The sequence below is a fragment of the Rhinatrema bivittatum genome, chromosome 1 (assembly GCF_901001135.1).
Source record: "Rhinatrema bivittatum chromosome 1, aRhiBiv1.1, whole genome shotgun sequence".
Taxonomy (NCBI): Eukaryota; Metazoa; Chordata; class Amphibia; order Gymnophiona; family Rhinatrematidae; genus Rhinatrema; species Rhinatrema bivittatum.
Window position 1 is genome coordinate 141006778 of NC_042615.1, and position 25762 is coordinate 141032539.

Here is a 25762-nt window from a genome sequence, read left to right on the forward strand (position 1 = left end):
GTCATAAAGATAATCACCAAAATGAACAAATCAGTAAATCAAATGCTGTTTCTGATGACCATTACTGCAATGTAGGGCCACGTTGACACACAAATAGTAAAAATCAGGCACATAATTATATAGGAGTGAATTTTCAATTAGCTGCCTGACCAAGTACCTGCACATCTTTCAGCCCGCACAAACCAACCCAATCTTCAAATACAAAGTGCTCACATATTTATGTGTGAAGACTGGATGATTGTGCAGATAAAAGCTACATATATACTTTACTTGTTCCCAATGGGAGTGCATTGTGGGGTGAATTTTAAAAGAGTCGGTCACGTTAAAAGGTGATTATATGGGCTGAGCGCAAGCAACTCTTATTTTAAAGCTGGAAAAATATACACGAATATGCGCATGAGTACACAACAGAAAGCACGAAAGAAGGGATGGATTTGGGGCTTTACAGGGCAGGGCCAACATTTACACGTGGAAATCCCAATTTTAAAACTGGTGAATGCAGTGCACATCGGGTTGTTACCTGAGCATATTTACTTCTGTTCCTTTTCAGGTGTAAGGCAGAATTAAATTTGTTATAAAAAAGTGATTGGGTGAGGGCTCTGGGTAAACTGGGGGGAGTGCAGGCTGAAGAACCAGAATGGGATAGACTGGGTAAACTGGTGCACTTAAATGGTCCAACTGGTTATTTTCTTCATACCGGGATGTCTTAAAAAGTGCTCACTTTTACATGTACAAGCCAATAATCCTAAGGAAAGACAGATGAATGTAACTGCTTAAAATTAGGGGCACACATATGCATGCTTAGCATATTTTCAATAGTATGCATGCATTTGTGTGGACAATTTAAAATTCCAGGGTTTGTGAGCATGCGTGCATTCTTTTTAAAGTTACCATCTTTATGCTCCTTCACTAAAAGGTAGATTTTAAAAGGGCCGTGTGTGCACCCTTAAACGCGTGTATCTCATCGCGCACAAAAATATGCGCTATTTCATAATCTATGTGCGTAGGTTATAAAACACTCTTCATCTGCTTGGCACTTTGCTACAACTCCATTTTAGGCTTCAAGAGTCTGGTGAACATCAGGGAGAGAGAGAGCGAGAGAGAGAGAACCTCTTTGTAGGGCTCAGTTTAAAATTCGCGTAGCTCCCGCTTGGGCCACTTTTTAAATAGCTGGCAAGGGTGCGTGTACATTGAGGTGGCTCTTTTTGCGCACACAAGGCTTTTAAAATCTACCTTTATGTACATATAGGGGTAGATTTTAAAAAGCATTTACTCGAGCAAAACTGGTTTTTGCTCGAGTAAATACCCTTTACTCAAGTAAGTAGGCTTTTTAAAATTGCTACAATATATGCCATTGAATTGTCCATAGGATTTACTCAAGTAAGTGCACTTTACTCGAGTAAATAGCTTTTGAAAATTGCTACGATAGTATGTCACATTTACATTTGTAACTCCTTTGAAAATGACCCCCATATTGTTTGAAATGAAATGTATGTGCATAGTTTTCCCTCCTGCCCCCAGCCTCTTTTTTCTGTGTGGAACACAGTTTAGGTGTGGACAGTTGGTTTTGTGTGTGAGTCTCCCATTCAGCCCCAGAGCATTCTGCTCTTCCCCAGTGGAGGGAACCCTGGTTCTGGGGCTGAAGGCAAGCCTTTGTATTTTCCTAGCAGTTATTGAAGGTGACTCCTGAAACAGGGAGGGGTCACACATTTTTCTTATTGACACAAAGGGGGTCAGTTCACTAACTAGTATTATTTTTAGTGTGCCTACTAACTCATATTAGCATGCATGTTAAAGAGTGGGCTAATCATTTATGATCGTGTGTGTGTGTGTGTGTGTGTGTGTGTGTGTGTGTGAAAACCTGCACTAAATCAAGTAATCATGGTCATGCTAAATTAGAGCACAGCTGTGTTTTTAAATGTTCAAATAGGGGGATCTTCAGCTTATTAGTTCGTTTTTCCCCATTCTCATCCCTGCTACTCATGGAGCTAAATTTTGCACAGCCTACCTGCCACATAAAGTTTTGCTCCATGAGATAGGGTAAGGTGCTAGTCTGAAGACCTAGCACATAAGCTCCTTAACCACCACCATCCCCTGTTTCCCTGGCATTCTTTAAACCACCCCCACCCACCCAAAGATCAAGCCCTTCCTGAACAAAGAGCAGGCACCCTGATACCTCTGACTGAAACCCTGATAGAGATCCAGATCCTGCCCTCTCCAGCAGCCATACCTAGAACCCCTCACTGGCAGGATGACCAACATGCCTGCCATCGCTGTAATGGTGGTTCTTTACACTTTGACCTACATGTGTATCAAAATGCAAAGAAGCACTGGCTTGACAAGCCAATTTCAGTGCCACTTAACCAACTTCATACATAAAGAAATCACTCCCATGAATCTTACATGATACATCATTCCTTCAATCACATAATTCAGAGCACACACAGCACACTAAATTTATATGGTCACTACAAACAAGCTATTCTTTAGATGGAACCTAGCAGGTAAGCATGAGAGGTGTGGCATTTGATGTTCTTGTATAGCTGATGAAGATCTGAGGTAAAGTGTGTTTGTGGGGAGAGGCATTTTGTAATATGCTTTTTCTTTTCCCATGTTTCAAGTAGTATCCCTTTAAGGATGGGTGTGGCACCCGTGCTTTGGGAACATGAGCCTCCATTGCCCACTGCCCCCACCCTTCCTCTGGGAGGTTGTTCTGAATAGTGCTGTTTGGAGCTATCAGAGCATCCTAGCATGGAGGAGTAGAGTCTTGACTCTTTGGTGTAAGAGAAAGGTGTCATTTTCCATAGAAGAAGCTTGTGGAGCTATTTAAATAGGTAGCACAACCATTAAGTCACAGAAAAAAAAGGTAGAGTGGATATATGATAGTAACATTCTTTTACTTTTTTTTTTTTATACATTAGCCTTCCATTACTGTAGATTATCATCATTTACTTTCTAGTTGCCAACTTCTACTCTGCACCACAATCCAGCTCACCTGGTGCTGATCCCAGCCATACTCTTTATGACCCAAATGTGGCATACTTCACCACCTCTATTTTCTCCTCTCTTCCTTCACTCTATGCTTTTCAATCTTTTGATAATAACATTGCCACTGGATTCTAATTCACGCCAAACTGTATTTTTGTCCCTTTTTGCCTCTCCAAGGCTTAGAAAACAACCATGGTTGTACTTTTCTCTTCATCTCCAGCACCAAGAACTTCCTACACTGAATTATATTGAAAAGAAAATATTCTAGTGTTCTCATTGTAACCTATTTACCTAGCCTTTGTTAATGCTTTAATACAGCTAAATTCAATTGAGATCAATCTCTCAGTCATTCTTCGACAAACAAACCCCATCAACTCTGTCTTCATCACTCTCCTATAATCTCCTATATACCTTTTTCTACTTCACTTCTATTTTTCTCAAGCACTTCCCAGAAGATATCTACTCTATATTTCTCTATTCTCCTTTCTTCCAAACTACTCTAGCCACTGCATCTGCTCCAATTCACCAATTCAGTTCATTCTTCTCTCTTGCTCTATAATTTATCTCTGACCTTATGCTGCTCTTTAAACCTACCACCTCTTCCCTAGATCCAACTTCCTTTCATTTTTTCCATTCTAATCTCTTCCTTTTTTTTCTGGCACAGTTACTGATGTCTTCAAATTTATTATCCTGTTTCTCAGTCTTAAAACACCATCCTTGAGCCCTGATATCATTTCTAATTAATACCTTATCGTCTCATTTCCACTTCTTGCCAATCTCCTTGAACATGCAGTCTATTACCTGGCTTAACCCTCAGTTTTGTTCTTTCTTCTAAGGCAATTGAGCTGTTCCAATCTGGTTTTACTCCACCACAATATCCTGAAATTATTCTCCAGTTGTTTGACCACTTTCATGAATACATACTCTTTTGTTCTTCTACTAATCTTCTACTGGTTTCCTCTGCTGTACCAAATGTTCCTATCTACTCATTCCTCACTTAAAAGTGAATTTTTAAAGAAATGCGCCCGCCAAAAAAACATAGATGCGTATGCATCTAACAAATGCGCTTGCCCGACCTATTTTATAAACCTCGCACATAGATGCAGGAGTACCAATGCGTGAATATCTCACATCAAGTAAAAAAAGGGGTGGAATGGGAGGTGAGTCATGGGCGTTTCAAGGTTGGGGAAAGAGAGAGGCGTGTATGTAGCAAAGCGAATGTGGCATGCATCCAGTTCATTTCTGCACAAATTTGCTTCTGCTGTTGATCAGGTGTAAGTCTAAATAAAACTATATTTAGCTTCATATCAACTACTTCAGGGATAAACTGGGGGGAGTGCAGGCTAAAGAACCAGGGGGGTCTTGTTGACCTAGATGTTTTTGACCCACCGCAGGAAATTTCGTATTTCCCTTGGTTCGGGCCTTTGAAATTCGAGGGACCCGAATTTCAGGTTAGTGCGCACTAACTCCCCATTAGTACGCACTAACCCAAAAAACAAATTTTCCCAAAATTTCGGGAAAATTTGGTTCGATATTCGGGTTCCACAAACCAGGATGAATTAGGCAATTTCCTAATTCATCCTAAATGATTGCCCATCCCTACTAGATATAGACTGGACAAAATAGTGGATGAACTGATTAAACTGGTCATTTCCTTCACGCGCGCATGTAATAAAATTATCTCACTTGAGCATGTAAATGCCAACAATTGCCAGATGTTCGGGTAAATGCTTAGAATTAGGAGCAACCATACATGCACTAGGCCTGTTTTATAACATATGCGTATACTTCTGCGCAAATATAAGATTTCAGTGTATGTGGCCACGCACCCATATACACGTATAGATGGGCACACGCATGCTCAATTTAAAGTTACCATCCCTGTTTTTCTGGACTGGTACTCACTTGCTTCTCCTTCTACTTATTGAATTGTTCTTTTAGTGTCTTGGTTAACAACCGCTGTTCTGTTCACTACTCACCTTTTGTTGAGATCCCTCCAAGACTATTCTGGGACCACTGCTGTTCTCTTTTCATATAAAACCTTTTGATCCCCTTATTTGCTCCTTCTTTTTTCTGATGACACACATTTTCTTGTCATTTTCTCACCCTTTCACTTCAATTTCTGCCTAATCTCAAATGTTCTCACACTTTCAAGTATTTAACCAATCTACAGCCAAAGTTCTATATATTCCAGGCTTTGTTCTTGTTTCTCAACATTCCTAGGCTTTCTCTTTCCTTACACCTAGATGCATATGTCTCTACCAAAATGGTAACTATTCACCATTCTTTCCATCTATTCACACATATTAACTCTATTCCTCTCTTCATTATCAGCTTGATAACATATACAAAATCTACCTTACTCTCATCTCCATCTGTCAGTGCCTTCTTTATATTCTGTTATTTTCTCACCTTGAGCTGGCTTATCATACTGCATACATCCTTGGTTTACCATTCCATCTCTGATTCACTTCTGATTAAAATGCTTTGCCAATTTTTTTAATGTGTACTGCTATTCACTCTTTGTAAGGAACTGAGGGTAGAACACTATATAAAGCTATAAATAAATTCATATGAGCTATAATAGCTTCCTGAAAAAAGAGTTTAATTTCTGATGGCAGGTTACGGTTTTTCTGTGTGTGTTTTAATTTTCATCTTTATTACATTGTTTTCAATGGTGAAAGGACACATAAGTGTTTCAGACAATATTTAAATGACGCAGTGTGGTGACTGAAGTTTGTGTAGATGTTTTGGCTTTTGCCTTTACTTCATGCTAAAATCCTGGTATGAATATGCTCTTTTTACTTCCTCCACCCTGTTCTAGATGTTACAGATGTTAGGAGCGTTTCTTTGCATGTCCTAAAAGAGTTAATGAGGTCCATGCATATTGTAATGAAGCCGATAATCTATTATTAAGTGGAGAATGAAGGTCAGTCTAAAATCTCACATAGGGAGGGTCATTTTATAATTCCCCGCATAGCAGTCCAGCCTACGTGTACATTGTACATGCAAACTTTACCAAGCATTACAATGTGAACTTATGCAAATTCATGGGTAAATGTCCAGGTACGTGCAGAGATTCATTCACATAAATTTATGTCTCCTCTTTGAAAGGCGTAACTTGTGTGCACTTACATACCTAGGAAGGTGCCACCCCTGAAATGTTTCTGCAGTGTCTGCATAAAGTATAAGTAAAAACTGGTTACTAATTTTAGAACAGCCATTCACACACATAGGGCTTGATTTTCAAAAGCATTCACATGCTTAATGCTTGGTTTTACATGTGTAAATACACTTTACCCGTATAAGTGTGTTTTGAAAAGTGCTACAATATATGCCATTGAAATGTCAATAGGTTAAATGCACTTATCATAGGTAAATGGCTTTTGAAAATTGCAACAATAGTATGTTACATTTATATGCATAAATCCTTTGTAATTTTGCCTGTTAAAAACAAGGGGCTCAATATTCAAAATATCCGGTTATCTAAGTCAGTGGTTCTCAACAGGTGTGCTGGTACACACTGGTGTGTCAGGAGGCCCTGGGAGGTGTGTCACGGGACAGTAGATGGCTGCCTCTTATCAGTCTGGGTGTGAGTTAATTGACTTCTTTTACAGTGGGCCTTATCAGCCCACGTAGGAATTGGTTGACTTCTCTTACACTGGGAGGCTACTCTCACTTCCTTCTCTTCTTTCTGGCCCAGTGGGAGGTTGTTTCCTTCTTCACCCAGATCAGAGCGAGATATTGCCAGCTCCTGTTGTTCTGGGCCTGATGGGACGCAAACTTTATCTTCCTCTGCTGAGTCTGGGAGTGATGCTGCTGCTGCTGATCTCTTCACCCTGAATGACTATTGTATTTTAGGGATGTGAATCGTTTTAGGACGATTAAAATTATCGTCCGATAATTTTAATATCGTCTTAAACCGTTATGGAACACAATACAATAGATATTCTAACGATTTATCGTTATAAATCGTTAGAATCGTGAGCCGGCACACTAAAACCCCCTAAAACCCACCCCCGACCCTTTAAATTAAATCCCCCACCCTCCCGAACCCCCCCTAAATGACTTAAATAACCTGCGGGTCCAGCGGCGGTCCGGAACGGCAGCGGTCCGGAACGGGCTCCTGCTCCTGAATCTTGTTGTCTTCAGCCGGCGCCATTTTCCAAAATGGCGCCAAAAAATGGCGGCGGCCATAGACGAACACGATTGGACGGCAGGAGGTCCTTCCGGACCCCCGCTGGACTTTTGGCAAGTCTCGTGGGGGTCAGGAGGCCCCCCACAAGCTGGCCAAAAGTTCCTGGAGGTCCAACGGGGGTCAGGGAGCGATTTCCCGCCGCGAATCGTTTTCGTACGGAAAATGGCGCCGGCAGGAGATCGACTGCAGGAGGTTGTTCAGCGAGGCGCCGGAACCCTCGCTGAACGACCTCCTGCAGTCGATCTCCTGCCGGCGCCATTTTCCGTACGAAAACGATTCGCGGCGGGAAATCGCTCCCTGACCCCCGCTGGACCTCCAGGAACTTTTGGCCAGCTTGTGGGGGGCCTCCTGACCCCCACGAGACTTGCCAAAAGTCCAGCGGGGGTCCGGAAGGACCTCCTGCCGTCCAATCGTGTTCGTCTATGGCCGCCGCCATTTTTCGGCGCCATTTTGGAAAATGGCGCCGGCTGAAGACAACAAGATTCAGGAGCAGGAGCCCGTTCCGGACCGCTGCCGTTCCGGACCGCCGCTGGACCCGCAGGTTATTTAAGTCATTTGGGGGGGGTTCGGGAGGGTGGGGGATTTAATTTAAAGGGTCGGGGGTGGGTTTTAGGGGGTTTTAATGTGCCGGTTTTGCGATTTTTAGATTTTTAGATTTTTCACGATTTTTCACGATATTTTACCCCCCCAAACGGCAACAATACGATTCCCTCCCCCTCCCAGCCGAAATCGATCGTTAAGACGATCGAGGACACGATTCACATCCCTATTGTATTTTTAAATAGTCAGTCAATAAAGTAGCTAGTAAGCAGTAGGTAGTGTGTTTATTTTTGAAAGTCTGCAGAACTGAGTGTTCTACAGACTTTTAAAGAACTGAGTGTTTATATTTAATACAAACTGAGTGTTTGTATTAACAAAAAAAAAACCCCACAAACCCCCCCCCCCCCCCCCAAAAAAAAAAGTAGTCAGAAGCTAGAAATAAGCTAGGAGCAGTGTATAAAAAAGGTTGAATAGTTCAGCTCAGTTACTCACCTTGGAAAGGTGTTGAGGTAGTGTGATTGGGTATGAATAGGCACCAACATTTGTTAATCAAGAGAGCAGTGAGTCACTCTGGCTGACTAACTGAAGTTAGACTGTTTGTATTTTACTAGTAAGTAGGGATTTGTATCCATTTTATTTGTTGCGTTTTTTCTTTCTCAATTGGACATGCATTGGTGCTGCACTGCTGCCTTTTCGTAGGAAGCGCTATTGCTGTTTGTGTTCTTGGAATTAGTGTTGCAATCGTATGGAAGGTTTGATACATGTGCTGAGTGAGGTTTTTTTTTCAGTTTTTGTAATTTACAATGCACCTGGTAGTAAGGGAGTTTGTGTTTCTGTTACTGAGATAGCACCAGAATTGGATTATCTTCTTTATATGGCGAGTTGTATTTGAAATATCCTAGTTCTGCTCAGCATCCATTGTTTGGGGATGGGGAGGGGAGTGGTTGGTGTGGGTTCCTGTGGATGCAGAGTATATGTTTACATTAAGCATTATCTGACAGGTGTGTCCCAATAGAAAAAAGGTTGAGAACCACTGATCTAAGTTATCTGAATATAATTTATCCAGATAACTTAAGAAGGGATATTCAGCAGCATGGTTATGCTGCTGAATATAGCTGGGTTAGTTCTAGTTAACCGAATAAACCCAGATAACTTTAGACCTGCTGGTCTAACTTATTCAGTTAACTTAACTGGATAAGGCTGAATATAGGAGCTTCTCCGATTAAGATAACTGGATATGTTAACCTTCTTTGAGCTGCCCATTGCGCCCCCGAAAATATACGGCTATCTACTTAGATGGATAAATACTTATCCAGCTAACTGGTGACTGGCTGCTGATCATAGCCAGATATTCAGCGGTTGCAGCTTAGCTGGATAAGTCCTACTTACCTTGTAACTTGTACTCACGTAATCGTATTTTATAAACATCAAAAGTACACACATTCTTTAGCTTTCACATACACATATACGGGCAAGAAAAGAGGCAATCTGGGGCATTCCAGGGTGAGGCCAATTAATCTACTCACCTAATTGTACGCCTGCTGATTATCTTGCTTAATTGATATCAAAATTGTTTGTTGTGTATTATTGGTTGGGTGGGAGGTCTGGGTGAACTGGGGGGGGGGGGGGGGGAATTCAGGCTGAAGATCCAAGAGGGTCTCAATGACCCGGAGCAGGACTGTGGAAGAATCAGAAAACTGGTAATTTCAATTAATCACATATGCTTTAAAATATCCAACTCATGCACATAAACTGGGTTTTACACGAGCAAGTCCTACTTTATTTCCATGCATAAAATATACCTGTATATTTTTTAAATTGATAGGAAAGGTACGCGCTTTCAATACATTGCATGTGTTTGCACATAACCATGTATAAGCGCGAATGTTGGGGGCAGACCTACGCAGATTTTATGATGCGCACATATCTGATACACAAGGGTTATAAAATGCTATTGTAGATCTCCATATATGTGCATCTATGTGGAAAGGTTTGAAAATTACCCTCTTTGTGCATAAATGGCTTTGAAAATGTCCCTATATTGGGTTTATTTGGCTTCTGTGACACACGCACAGCAAACCTGGGTGATGTTTCAAATGTAAGATATTATTATTTTTATTCATTTAACCTGGCAAATAATAACCTGTATCCCAGGGGCTGAAATAAGCCCTTAATATTTCCCTGGAAGGAAAACTAACATTACTGTACTGTAGCATAACTATATTTCTTCCTGGAAAATATAGCCTAAATCCTTGTTACTACCTATTTTCTTCTAATACAGCTTTCACAGAAATAAATAAAATCATTCTTTGCATCCACTGTATCTGTGGTTTTTAAGTGCACAAAACTATACCTGTGGGTTTTTCTGTAGCTACAGAAGAGTTGTATTTATTTATAAACATTTGATATTCCTCCTTTTCCTAAATTTGTCTCAAGGCTGATTATAATCCAGATTATAATGAAACATTACACTTAAAGTGGCATCATCATTTATAATTAAAACAAAAAACATTAACCATGAAAGTGGAGCCTATAGACAGCTATGATAGTAGATAATAAAGGGTCTGAAAATAGAGGTTGAACTGTAATCTTTATATTCAGCAAAATGAAAATTGAGAGAGAAAAAGTTATAGCAGGAATGGTACTTCCAAATTGTTCACAGATGTTAAAACTGAGATTCAGATTTGACTGAGAAAGGTAGCATGGTTGTCGTGTTAGTCCACTTTGATGCAGCAAACTAAAGACCTTCATCAGGTCAATGCAGTTCCACTGACAAAAACTCACCACCAAAAGATTATTTGTTAATGCAGCTAAAATTTTAAATAATGTACTTCTTTGAAAAACAATAAACATTTTTTCCCTGGTTTGGACTAGAGATGTAAAATGGTATAGGAAGGTGTCACAGGAAAGAATCTCACATTTTTTTTAGTGCAAGCCTAGGCTAGTCGAGAGATTACGTAGAAAAATTCTTTGTCTCTTGGGTAAAACAAGTTATTTGAGAAACTGCTGAAACTTGCCGATGATGATATCTTTCTAATATTCAAGCCAGATCTTGTAATTGGCTTTTGATTGAATTGCCTTGACAGTACATATTAGCAAGCACAGTCTTAGTATCCAGATTGATCCTAGAGAAAACTTGATTCCTTGCAGGTCTTGACATTTTTTATTGTAACAAATAAAAACAAACAGTGCATCTCTTTACTAGCTTTTGAGAGCTAATCTTTTTTTGTTTTTATTTGTTATATTCAAGTGGATTAATATGATAGCTAAACTACTTTATATTGTAGCAACACAAGAGATATCTGATGATGTTATACGCAAGCTATCTGTTGCAATGGGATGGAAGGGAGCGCTAGGGGGACGAGATGTGCGGGACGAGATGTGTGTGCCCTTGCGATGAGACAGGTCCTCGTCTTGGATGGAGTGGAGACCAAGCCACTGCCGACCTGCGCTTCAGTGAGACCAACCACGCAAGGTTGGCCTCTGAGTAGTCCCCCGACCATTCCAAGCCCTTTCGGTCCTGCCACTGGGTAATGGCAGAGGTGGCAGGCTGGACATGAGGCAGAGGTGGATGAGGACTTGAACATGAATGGTGATGAAGACAGGATACAGACGAAGATCAGACTCAGACAAAGATCAGAATGGACTCAGACGAAGTGAGGATGAGACAAGTTAAAATCAGGATAAAACTCAAGATGAAGAAGACTCTGGATAAGGCACTAACACCCACAGCCGGGGAGGAGGCTACAGTGGCCAGAACGGCCCTCAGGCTATCCACCGGAGCACTGCCCACCAGAGACTAGGCATAGCCGGAGTCCAGAACATCGAAGGAATGATTAGAGATGAGCCTCCAAGGTGAGGATCCAGGACAACCGGGATGGACTCTCTGGACACTCAGTGAAGGGCAGCTGGGACGGATGAAGTGGACGTCCAGAAGATTCCAGACCCAGGAGGTGATGGAAAGGAACAAGGAGATCCTCAGCTCTGAAGATGGAGAAGACCCACCAGTGCCCTTCACACCCCAGTGGGGGTGGTTGCGGACCACTGGGCCGCAGCGTGCCCTACCAACCCAGCCAGGCTGGTCGCGGACCACACTAGGATGGATCAAGCGAAGCCTTGGGCATCTGGACAGGATGGACATCAGGACATCAAGACTGGACCAAGGAACATCAGGACAGGGATAATGGAGACATCAGGACAGACGAGACATCAGCAGAGACCAGGACAGACGACGATGATGAAGGAATCCCACAAAGAACATGAAGAATAAGGAAGCCTGGCAGGAGCAGAGAGCAGGAGTCCAAGAGAAGACCAGCTCCTCACGAAGGCGAAGTTGGAATGGCAAATGAGCCCTTAAGTAGGGCTAGACAGGAAACACCCATGAGTTGGGGCCAGAGGGACCACTCCCTCGCTAGCCCTTTAAATCAGGAAGGGAGGCACGGCCCCATGCTTAAGGAGCTGGAAGAAGGAAGTCTGCAGGACCATGGACAGCAGCATCCTGCCGGCTCAACACAGGAACAGGAGAAGGGCCGCAGGCAGGCCCCGACGCTGGAGGTGGCTTCCTGCTGCCTGAGAGGTACTGAGGGTGGCTCCAGCCGCCAGGAATCATCGGCGTCTGCGGCCTCTGGGCCGCACCAAAGAAGATGACATCAGTGGCTCCCTGCCACCATGGAGGAGGCTTCAGGGTAGCCTCCGGGCTGTGAAGGAGAAAGCAGAAGGCGGATCCCTGCCACCAGAAGGACAGGTGGCGATGGCGGCCTCCGGGCCGATGGAGAGGAGTTCGAGCGGCATTCTGCTGCGGCACAACTTCTAAGCTGCGTAGGAAGTCCGGGGGCACCGCCAGCCACATGGAGCCACGTCGGCTGCCTCCAGGCCGAAGATAAGCGCCTGCTCGCGGCTAGGCCCGCGAGCAGGAGCACAACACTATCAAGACCATGTGGGCCTCTGATCAGATGAGACCTAGACAGTCTCAAGAGTTCATGTACAATATATCTTTGGATAAACCTTTGTTGATTCTATGAAAGGTATCACAGCCTGCAAAGAATCTGATCCATAATGGATGTTTTCATGTTTTTTCCCCAAAGTAATACAATTAGATCGGTTATGACAGATAGGATGTATTCAAACTCCTATGGACTATTTAAAGCCTACTTTTATCTGGTGTGTATCTACTATGTCTATTTATTTATTTATTTATTTATTTATAGATTCTTATATACCGCGGTACGTATAGTTCTACATCACCTCGGTTCACAGTGAACAATAACTTAGCAACAGGCTTTACATATAACATGTTCTACAGAAAAACAAAAGTAGCAACAAATTTTACATATAACAGTTAATACATTACGTAGACATTCAAATAATCAAGTTTTATATAAATCACGGATACAAGAAACCAATATATAGCTCCAGTAAATACAATCACCAAATGAAAGTTTAAACGCAGAGTAACTTAATCCAATAAGCCTATTAAAGGGTCGGATTCTAACGTTTAGTTCAAAACGAATTCACAGATTCGCATAATGAAGGAGGTGAAAAGGAGGAGAAGAGTGATAGGCAGAGAAAAACAGGCGAGTGGAGAAAAGAAGTACGAGGCGCAGAATTGGTATCAGTGTAGATTTGTGAGATGAAGGACAAAAGAAGAGTCTAGGGACCCTTTGGAGCCCTTATTATCTAAAATTGCTCTTCTCTTAAAATTAGGTAGGTTTCAGCACTTTGCAGAGCATCCCTTTCTGATTCCTCATCAAGGTCAATCTGAATAGGTCAGCAATGCCATATAAAACCAGGCCGTGCATGTGCACAGGTATGGTTGTTGCTTTATTTTTTTGGAGTGCAAGGTGGAAAGTAAATGTTGTGCCCAATTTCAGACCTGTTATTCAAAGGGAAAGGGACTCTACATTTGACAGCCTCCTCTCGGAGCTGGGACGGATTGTTACAGGAAGAAAAGACGAGACTTTGGAAGAGGTTGTCTTTTGCTGGAAGTTTCATTTTTGAGACTTGCAACTAGAACAAAGTGGGATAAGAGACTGCTTGCCCTTTCCTGCAGAGAGACAAGAGGATTCAGTGCACTGGGAAGGAAGAAGAATTTGAGTTTTTGAGAGGTTGTTCCAGTTCAGGGAGGAATTTTTTGAACCACCATTCCTGCCCATCGTAGGAAAGAGCTTTTCTTTTTAGACCCATTATATTTGGGCCTTCTGTCAGCAGAAGCTCAGTTTGTGGAGCTCAATCTCAGAGAAAGACAGGAGATCCTTGCCCCCCTAAAAGTCTGCTCCCTAACAACCGGAGTCCCCAAGCAAAAGAGAATCTGACTCAGTGGGACAACGCTGAGAAAGGGCAGTTTAGGCAGGCTCTTTTATATGAAGATTTTCTGAGAATTTCTTTTTGTGACTTGGACTTGAAAGTATTTTGGATACAGTAAACTTTCTTGAACCACCAAATCAAGTGTCCAGCCTGTTTCTTCTGAGTCACTGAGGCCCACAGGCAAGGACATCTAAGAGTGAGTACAAGAGAGACTGTATCTTTAGAAAGAATGAGAGATCATGTGACCTGGTCACCATCCCTGTGAGCTTAGGTCCCTGGAGGTGCTTCCTCCTCTATGCTGGAAGAACCCCAGCACCCCAGTGGCTTAATGTGAATTGTGGACTGTGTATGAAAATGGGACGGGAGATCCAGGAGAGACAGTGGACCTGGAGACAACCATGTGCCCCTGCCTTCTGGGAGATCTCCTCAGAGGAGCTTACATGTATAAAAGGGGATTTACACAGGCTTCCTCTGAATTCATTTCTAGGCTACAGTCCTACAGAGAAACTGACCTTAAGACATTATCGTGTCTGTATATCTGTCTCTCCATCCCAGCAAGTATGTCTCCCCACTAAAACTTTTGAACTGTTCATCCAATTTGATTCAAATTTCTGCCAGTGCTCCCTGTGACCCTCGACTCATACTCAATTCTACCAACCACAGTTCACCAGCCTCGAGCTTCTCCTGCCTCTTTAGCTGGCAGGACCTGGGAAACCTTACCAACCCCATTTCTCTGCCCACCGGCTTGTCCTGCTGTTCTCTGTGTCCCGTTTCACATGCACATTCTTGGAAATTTACACCCAGACCTTTTCTGTTAACCATGTAAATTTCCGATGCCAGGAAAGCTAGATGCATAAGTTTCAACACATGTGCAGATGAAAAACACAGACAGACATGGTCAAGCACCTAAGGCATTCCAGAACTGACAGTAGTACATGAAAAGAACTCCAAAAAAATTATTTTACAAAACACTTGCTTTTAAAATTTGCAATACAATTTGGTTTCACTGCTGTACAAATTCTTGTATAGTAGTTGCTGCTATACAATGCTGTAAAATATTCCCATAACCCGAGGTCGGCCTTCCTCACCTTCTGTCGTTGCTCTCGCGGTGCGTGGGGGAGCGCCTTTGACGCGGCCCTTCCCGCGTCAGTCCTGCCTGCAGCACCTGACCTTGCAGCGCAATGGAGACGCCACCGCTACCATCCCCATCATGGGTCTTCCTTGCTGCAGAAGCACCGCCGTCGATCTCTCCTCCTTCCTGGGGTTCCCCAAGCGCACGCGCTCTTCTTCAGGGCCCGCGGCACCCTAAGGCTGCTGGCCCTTCTGGATGACGTCACTCACCTGGCCTATTTAAGGCAAGCTCTGGCAGTCAGAGCTTGCCTTTGCAATAAGGTTCCTTCGTTCCCTTTTGCCTCCAGGTGACTTCTAAGATCCTGAACCCATCTGCCTTGGATTGACTTCATGGAATTCGACCTCTGCCTGCCTGACCACATTGCCTTTCTCCTAGCCTGACCTTTGCCACGCTTTGACTTCAACTGCCTTCTCCGTGCATTGACCATTGCTACGCCTGTCTTCTCCGCGCCCAGACCTACGCTACATTTGACTTCGTTTTAGACTCTGATATTTTCTGAGTTCCACGCTGCCTGCTACAGTTCCCTTGGCTGCCAGCCTCAGCTCAAATCCTTCTCCCATCTCGTGGACTCTATCCTTGGGACGTGGACTCTTAGAGCTTCAGCCCCTCTGTGCTCAAGCACCCTCAGTCGCTCTTAGTTCCACGGTGCTTGGGTTCCTATTCTGCAACCCATCCTGGGTAGAACTACGCCATCTGCTGGCACTGTCTCTGGGCTGAACTACCTATTGACCTTGTTCTATCAGAGGCTCACCTAAATCCAGGCGGCCCAGGAATCCAAGGGCTCAACCCGCGGAGCCTCTAGGTCGTTATTGGTGAAGCTCCAGTGGCCTCTAGCTTCAGCCTACTCCACCTGCTGACAGTGGGGACCCATGGGCCCTTGCTTACGGGTTGCGCCAACTCTGCCTCAGCCCAAGAATCCACCTCCAGCTCAACAATATATGTAGTGGTATAAAACACAGGTAACAAAAATTGGCATTACTGTTGCTCAGTTTAAATTTAAGTAGGACTTATGTGTATGAACCATAACCAAAAAAAAACCCACCACTACAAAGAATAATGCATGTGACAAATAATATTCATATTAAATGATTCCACTCTATTTTTTATATTTTTTATAATAAAACAGAGGTAAAAATAAGCCAATCCATGACTTACCGAACAAACTGCAAGCAAATTGTAAGCCTGTCATACATGTGCCAGCAGGCCACAAGGTATTTTAATCAATACTGCCAACAAACTCCATTAATTTTTAATAACTAACTAACTTGTGTTGCCTTGCCTTAAAATGCTTGAGGAGCAGACTTAGATCCTGAAGACACTATGAAATTACATTCTACTAACAGCTGCTTCCTTGAGCATATAAACTGCTGTATGAATAGCTTCTCTTATTAGAAAGCGTATGGTGAAACACTTATAAAGCAGCACAGTGTTTATAAATCCATTAATATCCCAACTTGAGGCCTCAGTTTTGCCACCTAATAATGACTTCCTCAGGGTTTTATCAATATGGCACCGGCTATTTTATGACTTGGACAGGAACAACAAATGAATACACCTTTGTAAAAAATTAATAATGAAAGCTTTCCATCTGCTTAGACGCTGCTGCACTATAAACGACTGATTTTACAACTGCTAAGACACTGCTGCTATATTTTATAAAAATATAAAAAATAGAGTGGAATTAATTAATATAATTATTATCTGTCACATGTATTATTCTTTGTAGTGGTGATTGTTTTTGTTGTGGTATATATATATATATTTTTTTTTTTTCAAAAAAGGGGACAAGCAAATACTGATATCAAAAATCATCAGATAATTTCAATTACATACATTTTATGAAAAAAAATTGTATTCTTTGAAAAAATGTTATGTGTATATAAAAAAGTACATCTAAGTTAAGATAAATCACAATCCATCTAAATAAAGTTAAATAATAATGCAACTTCCTATCATGAAAAGTTCATTTCCCATAGAACCTCACTAAATGCTTATAATTGCTGTCAGTCATGGGATGAACTGGCCATAAGTGTCCCAAACAATTCACAAAATTCTTCACAGAATACCATTGTGTTAGAACGCTGAAATCATTCAACGTGATGGTCAATTCCACTTTTGATGTGTCAAATTATCTGTGACAACTTGAAGCTCTCCTAGTAAGTTTAGATCTCTCCTCAAGTTTAGATCTTGCTCTGCCATATATAGGCTTCTTCAGGAAGACTGTTCCAGCTATAAATAAACAAAGAATATATATGTATTCACGCTATCCTGGCTTTGCAATGCACTATCTAATCCCACCACCCCACACCTATGCCGGATCCCACCCCCAGAACGACGTCATCAGCCGAGGACCACGCTCCAAGATAAAAAGTAGGAGACTCACCTGGTGCGCTCTCTTTCGCCACCTCGCCACGGAAACGCCGCTTCACCCACGCGATCGGCGTGGTCCTATTGGGGACAGGGTGCCCATCGACGGCCTGCTCTGCGCCCGAGCCCGCGGCCTACTACGACGCCGGATCCCACCCCCAGAACGACGTCATCAGCCGAGGACTGTGCTCCAAGATAAAAAGCGAATGACTCCTCCTGGCATCGCATGCCAGGCGTCGCGCACCTAAGGAGCGGGACCAAGGAGCCTACCCCTTGGCACGCCCCTTAGCATTGACCCTTGGCTCATCCCCCACTTTCCACTTGCCCCTACAGGTCCACACTGTCCGCGCCCACTGCACCACTCCAAATCTCAACCCCCTCCACATTGCCCACTCCTCACCTTATCTCTCATATCCCCACTCACACCCACATCCACACACACAAATCCAACCGCCTACCTACAAACATGCGGACACACCCAATTCCCTCAATCAAGCATTATTCAACCAAACCACCCACACCTCGCACCCCACACCATAATTCCATTTACTCTTACTTACTTCCAATCATGCCCACACCACTCACTCACATACTCAGTCTTACTACCATCACACTCTTTCTTTTCAATGCTCAATCCATTGTCAAGAAAGCACCTATTATCGACGATCTCCTACTTGACAGTCAACCCGACATATGTGCCATTACCAAAACATGGCTTAGAGAGTCTGACACAGTCTTTTTGAACCAACGCCCCCTAAACACCTATGACATTTTCTCAATCTCAAAGCCCAAAAGAAATGGTGGTGGTCTTTTACTCGCTGCAAAGAAAGACCTCAAATTGACCCCACTATCCTTCACACCCACACCTAAATATGAAATTGGGTTTTTCAAATCTCAACACCTGCAAATATGCCTAGTATACACACCCCCTGCCCTCTTTGAAACAAACCCCTCCCCTCTCATTGAGTGCATTGCTGAAAACATTTAGACTCCACCCCCTTTTCCCCCTCATATGATACCTTCCTGACCTCATTCCATGCGATGGGCTTTAAACAACTAATAAATGGTCCCACGCACAGAGCAGGGCATACCCTTGATCTTATATTCACTAACAATCTCATCCTCCCAGACTCACACACCTGCTCCCCAGTACCCTGGTCTGACCATTCCCTAATCAAAGCAAGCTTCAACATAAACTTAATGGCAAGCCGTTCATCAAAAAACCACCACATCACAATCACATTTCGTAAATCCTGTACCAAGGATGACCTCATCATGGCCCTACCGATAACAGAGACAAACTAGACCTGACTGATGCAGACTCGGCTCTCTCATCATGGAACCAAATTACCAACAATATTGCCAACAACCTCTGCCCTCTGCAACATAAACAACTCAATCCCTCTACTAATGCTAAAAAACCATGGTATACCCCAGAATTGAAAACCCTGAAACTCAACCTGAGAAAACAAGAAAAGATCTGGCACAAAGACCCCTCTCCCACCCAACTCACCAAATACAAACACTTACTACACTCATACCGAGCAAACACCCTCAAAACTAAGCGCGATTTCCATGCTCAACGCATACACAACTATTATTTCAACCCCAAAGCCTTATTCAACTATGTCTCGGACCTTACAAAAATCTCCCCCCTACCCATGCCAGATGAACAAGCAGCAACAAAGTGTCAGGACTTAGCTCAATTCTTCCATGACAAAATCAAAAGTATCATGACCCACTTTCCCAATACCTCATCCCACTCCAATACACTCATTGCACCCCACCAAGCCTCCCTAAGTTCATTTGAAAACACTGTACCCTCCGAAATTGAATCCATCTTAAAAAAAATGAAACCCTCATCTCACCCTACTGACACCATCCCCACAAACCTCCTCCTCTCTGTCCCCCATGCCATTGCCCAACCATTAAGTCACATCATAAACCGATCCATCACCCTGGGTCATGTCCCCTCCTCATTAAAACAGGCAATTGTCAAACCCATTTTAAAGAAACCAAAGCTTGACCCTACTGACTTGACAAATTACCGTCCCATATCCAACCTGCCTTTCATTTAAAAAATCCTGGAAAAAGTTGTCAACATCCAACTCACTGACTACTTAGAAGACAACAACATCCTACAACAATCCCAATTTGGCTTCCACAAATACTTCAATACGGAAACCCTCCTCCTCTCCCTTACAGACCACTTACTCATAGGACTAGATAATGGCCAATCTTTCATCCTTGCACTTCTAGACATCTCTGCGGCTTTTGACACCATAAGTCACAAAATTCTACTGGACCGCCTTGCAGAAATTGGCATATCAGGCATCCCACTCCAATGGTTCACCTCCTACCTCAATGGCCGCAATTTCAAAGTTAGAATAGGGAACCACGACTCCAATGCTTTTAGTCTCACCCAAGGTGTCCCCCAAGGCTTCTCACTCTCCTCTACCCTTTTCAATATATACCCCTTGCCCCTCTGCCATCTCCTCTCCAAACTCAATCTTACTCACTTCATATATGCAGACGATGTACAAATCGTTATCCCCATAATAGACTCCATACCCAATGCAATCAAAACCTGGGAAATCTCATTCACTGCCATAAACGACCTCCTCATCAGCCTCAACCTTGCCCTCAACTCTGCAAAAACTGAATTCATGATAATCTCCTCCCAGCACAAGCCTACCCCTTTCTCTCATACCCAATCACTCCCGCTCTCAATCACTATCTCACATCAAGTAAGGAACCTGGGTGCCTTTATTGATGACCAACTCAGCCTAAAAAAAATTCATCACCACTACCATAAAAGACTGTTACTTTAAGTTACAAACCCTAAAAAACTAAAGCCTCTACTTCATTTCAATGATTTCAGAACAGTGCTCCAAGCAATCATATTTTCAAAAATTGACTACTGCAACTCTCTCTTACTTGGCCTTTCCAAAATCCACCTCGCCCCGCTCCAACTGCTCCAGAACTCAGTTGCTCGTATTCTCACCAACTCAAGAAGGAATGAACACATCACCCCGACCCTCAAACAGCTTCACTGGCTACCCATACAACAACACATACAATACAAAACCCTCAACATCATACACAAAACCCTCCATAACCAAAATATGAAATGGCTTAATGACTCCTTAGCCTTCCGCAACACCAATAGACCAACCCGACCCCAACACACAGCAATGTTAAACACACCCTCACCCAAGCACACCCATTATAACTCCACCAAAGAGCAAGCCCTCTCCATCGCAGGCCCTATACTCTGGAATACTCTACTCCCCCCCCCCCCCCCCCCGATCTCAGGCAAGAATCTAGTTCTCAAAAATTCAAACAAAAACTAAAAACCTGGCTGTTCATGCAAGCATACAACTAATCTATCTCATACACACTCTTCCTCGCTTTACCCACCCCCTAACTGCCAACACCTCTATAAGATATCATAAATTATTGCATTATTTTATTCAACTTCTACTCCGCTTGTAAATAGTAACCCGCCTCCCCCATATTTTTTCTCTCTTTAAAATATATATATATTCCCTTACCTTAACCAAACTCCCTCAAGCTCCCACTACCCTCAACCATCTATACCCTTGCTGATTGGATCTCCCAAGTTTTTTCCCCTTTATCCTTTTTCCCATGTAGCCACAATTTATGTTGTTAAGTTCTCTTTTTTCCCCCTGTAGCCTCAACATACTGGGGTAGATTTTAAAAATTTGCGCGATCGCGTACTTTTGTTTGCCCACCAGGCGCGAACAAAAGTACGCTGGTTTTTATAAGATACGCGCGTAGCCGCGCGTATCTTATAAAATCTGGGATCGGCGCGCGCAAGGGGGTGCACATTTGTGCAACCTGTGCGCGCCGAGCCCAGCGCGCGCTGCCTGTTCCCTCCGAGGCCGCTCCGATTTCGGAGCGGCCTCGGAGGGAACTTTCCTTCGCCCTCCCCCCACCTTCCCCTCCCTTCCCCTACCTAACCAACCCCTCCGGCCCTATCTAAACCCCCCCCTCTTACCTTTATTGGCAGATTTACGCCTGCTAAAAGCAGATGTAAATCTGCACGCGCCAGCGGGCTGCTGGTGCGCCATCACCCGACCCGGGGGCTGGTCCGGAGGCCTCGACCACGCCCCCGGGCCGGTGCCACGCCAGGGCCCGCCCCCGAAACACCACGGCACGCCCCCGAAACGCTGCATCATTTTGGGAACGCCCCCGACACGCCCCCTCCCCGCCCCTTTTACAAAGCCCCGGGACTTGCGCGCGTCCTGGGGCTCTGAGCGCGCCGGCGGCCTATGCAAAATAGGTGCGCCGGCGCGCAGGGCATTTAAAATCCGCCCCACTGTGTTTAAGTTCTTTCGTTCCTTGAAAAAGCAAATTGTTGCTGCTGTTTATGTTAAAATGTAAACCGATGTGATGTATCTAACGAACGTCGGTATAGAAAAACCTTAAATAAATAAACGACTCTCATAACCAAGCTAACCTTCTTTAACAAATTTTCAAAATCCGAAATGAAATTGTAACGGCAGTTTTAATGAATTTCAAAAGAGTATCTGAATTATAAGATATATAGGGTCATTCATCAAAATGTGTTATGGATTTAACTATACCTTTTTTCCTGACATTAAGCTGTGCAATATGACTAAAATACAATTCAGTTTTTGAATTGCATTTTGGGAGAGAGAGAGAATCTATAAGGCCCCTCATAATAGTCAAGTATTTATATCTCTATAGGGGGACCAGCTAATAGCTCGAGGTGAGGTGTTGGTGGTGATTTAGGGTTTAGGGGCTAGTTTTACATGCAGGATGAGATGAACAATCACAAAGATGAAATGTTGCACTATGTTATCTCGCCCTAGCTTGATGGTACCCTTTTATAGAGTCCATCAAGCTAGGGTGAGAGAATATAGTAGAAAGGTCATCTTTGTGAGACTTTCCTCACTCCAAATCAGTGGCGTAGCCACGGGTGGGCCTGGGTGAGTAGCTGTCCACCCAATTTGGACCCAGACCCACCCAACTGGAACCGGAAGTGGAGCACTGGACCTGCAAGGCCGTTGTGGGATCCCATCTCTGCGCGGAGAAGAGGAGGACTCAGGGCCAGCACACCATTCCATGCATTTGCATGGCACACATGGGGAGGCGATCTTACGGCCCTATGGCCCACAGATCTTCCTATTTTAGGGGGGGAGTGAGCAGAAGCGCCACACACAGCTTCCGCTTCCTCCCCCTCCCACCCCAAGCAGGAAGATCGGTGGGCCGTACGGCCCAAAGATAGCAGGAGGCCGGTGGCAGCAGGAGTGGCCAACTGATCTTCCTGCTTGGGAGGGGGAGGAAGCAGAAGCTGTGCGTGGGCTTGAATGTGTATGTGTGGGTGAGAATGGGAGCCTGGGTGTGTGTGTGTGTATGTGTGTGAGAATGGGAGCCTGGGTGTGTGTGTGTGTGTGTGTGTGTGTGTGAGTGTGTGTGAGAATGGGAGCTTGACTGTATGTATGTTTGGGTGACAATAGAAGCCTAGGCTTGTGTGTGGGTGAAAATGGAAGCTTGAATATGTAGGTGAGAATGGGAGCTTGAATGTGTGTATATATGGGTGAGAATGGGAACCTGGGTTTGTGTGTGGGTGAGAATGGGAGACTGGGTTTGTGTATGGGTGAGAATGGAAGCTTGAATATGTGGGTAAGAATGGATGCTTGAATGTGTGTATATGTGGGTGAGAATGGGACCTTAAATGTGTATATGTGTGGGTGAAAATTGGGAGTCTGGGTTTGTGTGGGTGGGTGAGAATGGGTGCTTGAATGTATGTATGTGTGGGTGAGAATGGGAGCTTGAATATGTGTATGTATGGGTGAGAATAGGAGAATCGGTTTGTAGGTGAGAATAGGAGTCTGGGTTTGAGTGTGTGGGTGAGAATGGGTGCCTGGATGTGCATCTGTGTGTGCATAAGCATGTAAGCCTGGAGAGGGGTGAGAAAGTGAGAGCTTGTATGTGTGTCTGCAGAGAATGTGAGCTTGTGTATGTGTGGGAGGAGAGCATATGAGAGTGAGAGCTTGAGTGTGTGAGGGAGTGTGTGAGAGAAAGTGTGTATGTGTGTGTGGAAGGGAAGAAGACAGTAGTAGAAGAAAGACACTGAAAAGGAATTAGGAAATGAGCGACAAGGGAAAAAATAGGAAAAAGAGATTAGGACCAACTGATCTGAAAAATACAAAGATCAGACAACAAAGGTAAAAAAAAATTATTTTGAGATGGGAATGTGCATTTCTTATATTTTTGACTTTTTTTGTATTTTGCTCTTTCTTCAGTATTTCACTGTTCAGAGACTAGTTTGTCAGGCTTTCTATTTTGGTTTTATCTGCATGTTTCTGTTTCTAATTTGTGGTCTCTTATTTCAATATTAGGTAAAGATCAGTCTCTGTTTTGCCTGTGTGTGTGACTGAAATGCAGTATTTCTGCTAGGTGTAATTTCTCTGTAGTAGTAGTTCAGCTTGTTCTGTTATTCCTGTAGGTGATATATTAATGTTCTAGGGCCTGGGGTAGTATTTGCATTGTTGCTTTTTCATAAGGTTGCTGTTATTTGAATCCTGAGAGTCAGTGCTGTGACTGTATGGTATGGTAAGGTTCTTGATGCCTCTTTCTTTGCAAGAGTTTGTGTTACTTCACAAAATAGCAGTGGAGGGTTATTTTTTGCTGCGGTGACACCAGAATTTGAAATTTTATTTTCATGTTAGTTGTAATGTGAATTGCCCTAGCTCTGTGCTGCACCTGTTCTGATGATTAATTATATTTTATTGTATTTATGAAGATTTCTGGTTTTCTGCAAAGATGGTTCATGAAAGAATACATTCATTTTTGTTTTATTACATGATTGGATCTGATTGTCTTCTATACTTGTGCATTTATAAACTGCAATAAATATAAAATAAATTCTGATTAATAAGGAATTTTTAATGCTGGTAAGTGCTTGAAATAATTGAGGTAAAATGTTTTAAAGTTTCACACATGATGCATAATGGCAGTTGCAAATGACTTAGAAAGCCATTCTAGGGTGCAATATATGGCATTAATTATCAATAAGTAAACAACTAGTAGTTCTCAGACCTGCATACCTGCAGCCCACCGATGTTAACCTTGTGCCCACCCAAAAAATGAATTCTGGCTTTGCCACTGCTCCAAATGACATCAAATCTTCACCGAGGTATACTGTGCGGTTTGTACGTCTCACTCTGCATGTAAAACTGGCCCCTAAACCCTAATCTGTCACCAGCACCTCACCTTTCACTGAACCTGTAACATGCACCTGATATCTGCTAAAACACATCATGGCAAGTTATAAATCTCTGTTAGACAAGTTTCATGAAAGGTGAAATATGCAAACCTAATCTTTCTTTTATTGATTTTTTTTTACTTGTATTGGTCCAGCGTTTTCCTCCTGCTCTTTTGGGCTTCCAGCTCAATTGGAACCGGGATAGGGGGGGTTCTGATGCCATATACCTTTATTTGCAACTGCTTGAGGAGATTTTTCACCTTATTATTATCTCCCTTCCCAATTCACCTAGCCTAGGGGGTCTCCCTCCCTTCCCAATTCACCTAGCCTAGGGACTTTTTGCGTGCAATATCTAAATCAGGGTGGTCGGGGCGGAGTCCGCACCGGAAGGGGAGGAGACAGGGCATCCTCGAGGCGGACTCCGCAACGACATCACTGATGGTGAAAGGTAAGACTCCTTATCGCCGCCAGTATCGCGCCCGATAGCACCACCTTTCACGGTGGCACTATTGGGTGCGAAAGCTGGCAGCGATCGCACCGCGGAGGTGCGATCTTTGCCAGCTTTCGCAGGCCCGCCCCCCACTTCGCCCCGCCCCCCCGGTACTGCGCGATTCAGGAAGCCAGGCGAAGATAGAAAATCTAGGCCCTAGTAATTGCAGCCACATTTCTCAGTCAGGGACCATTCATCCGGATTCATTTGGGAATCATGAGCCTCTATATCGCCATTGCACAGTCACTGGGACTGCCTTCCTCTTCCCCCATCCAGGAACTGTGAACAGCACCCCAGCCCAAGCTGGCCCAGGAAGCAGAAGATCCAATCTGGGAAATCAAAGCCAGGTCCTCTGCATGGCAGTGTGTGGCGCTACCATGGAGTCACCAGGCCGACCCATTCTTCCCTTCTTTAACTATTCTCATTATTATTATTTTTATTTCTTTTCTGATTTGAACTGGCCTATGTTATAGTAGCAAAAGAATG

The 25762-nt window shown here is 43.6% G+C and overlaps 1 protein-coding gene across 2 annotated transcripts in view; it reads left to right on the forward strand.

Annotated features, from left to right (window-relative positions):
• The window catches only part of LNX1 (ligand of numb-protein X 1), a 261445-nt gene that overhangs the window by 16682 nt on the left and 219001 nt on the right, over positions 1-25762 (forward strand). The window lies entirely within an intron of this gene.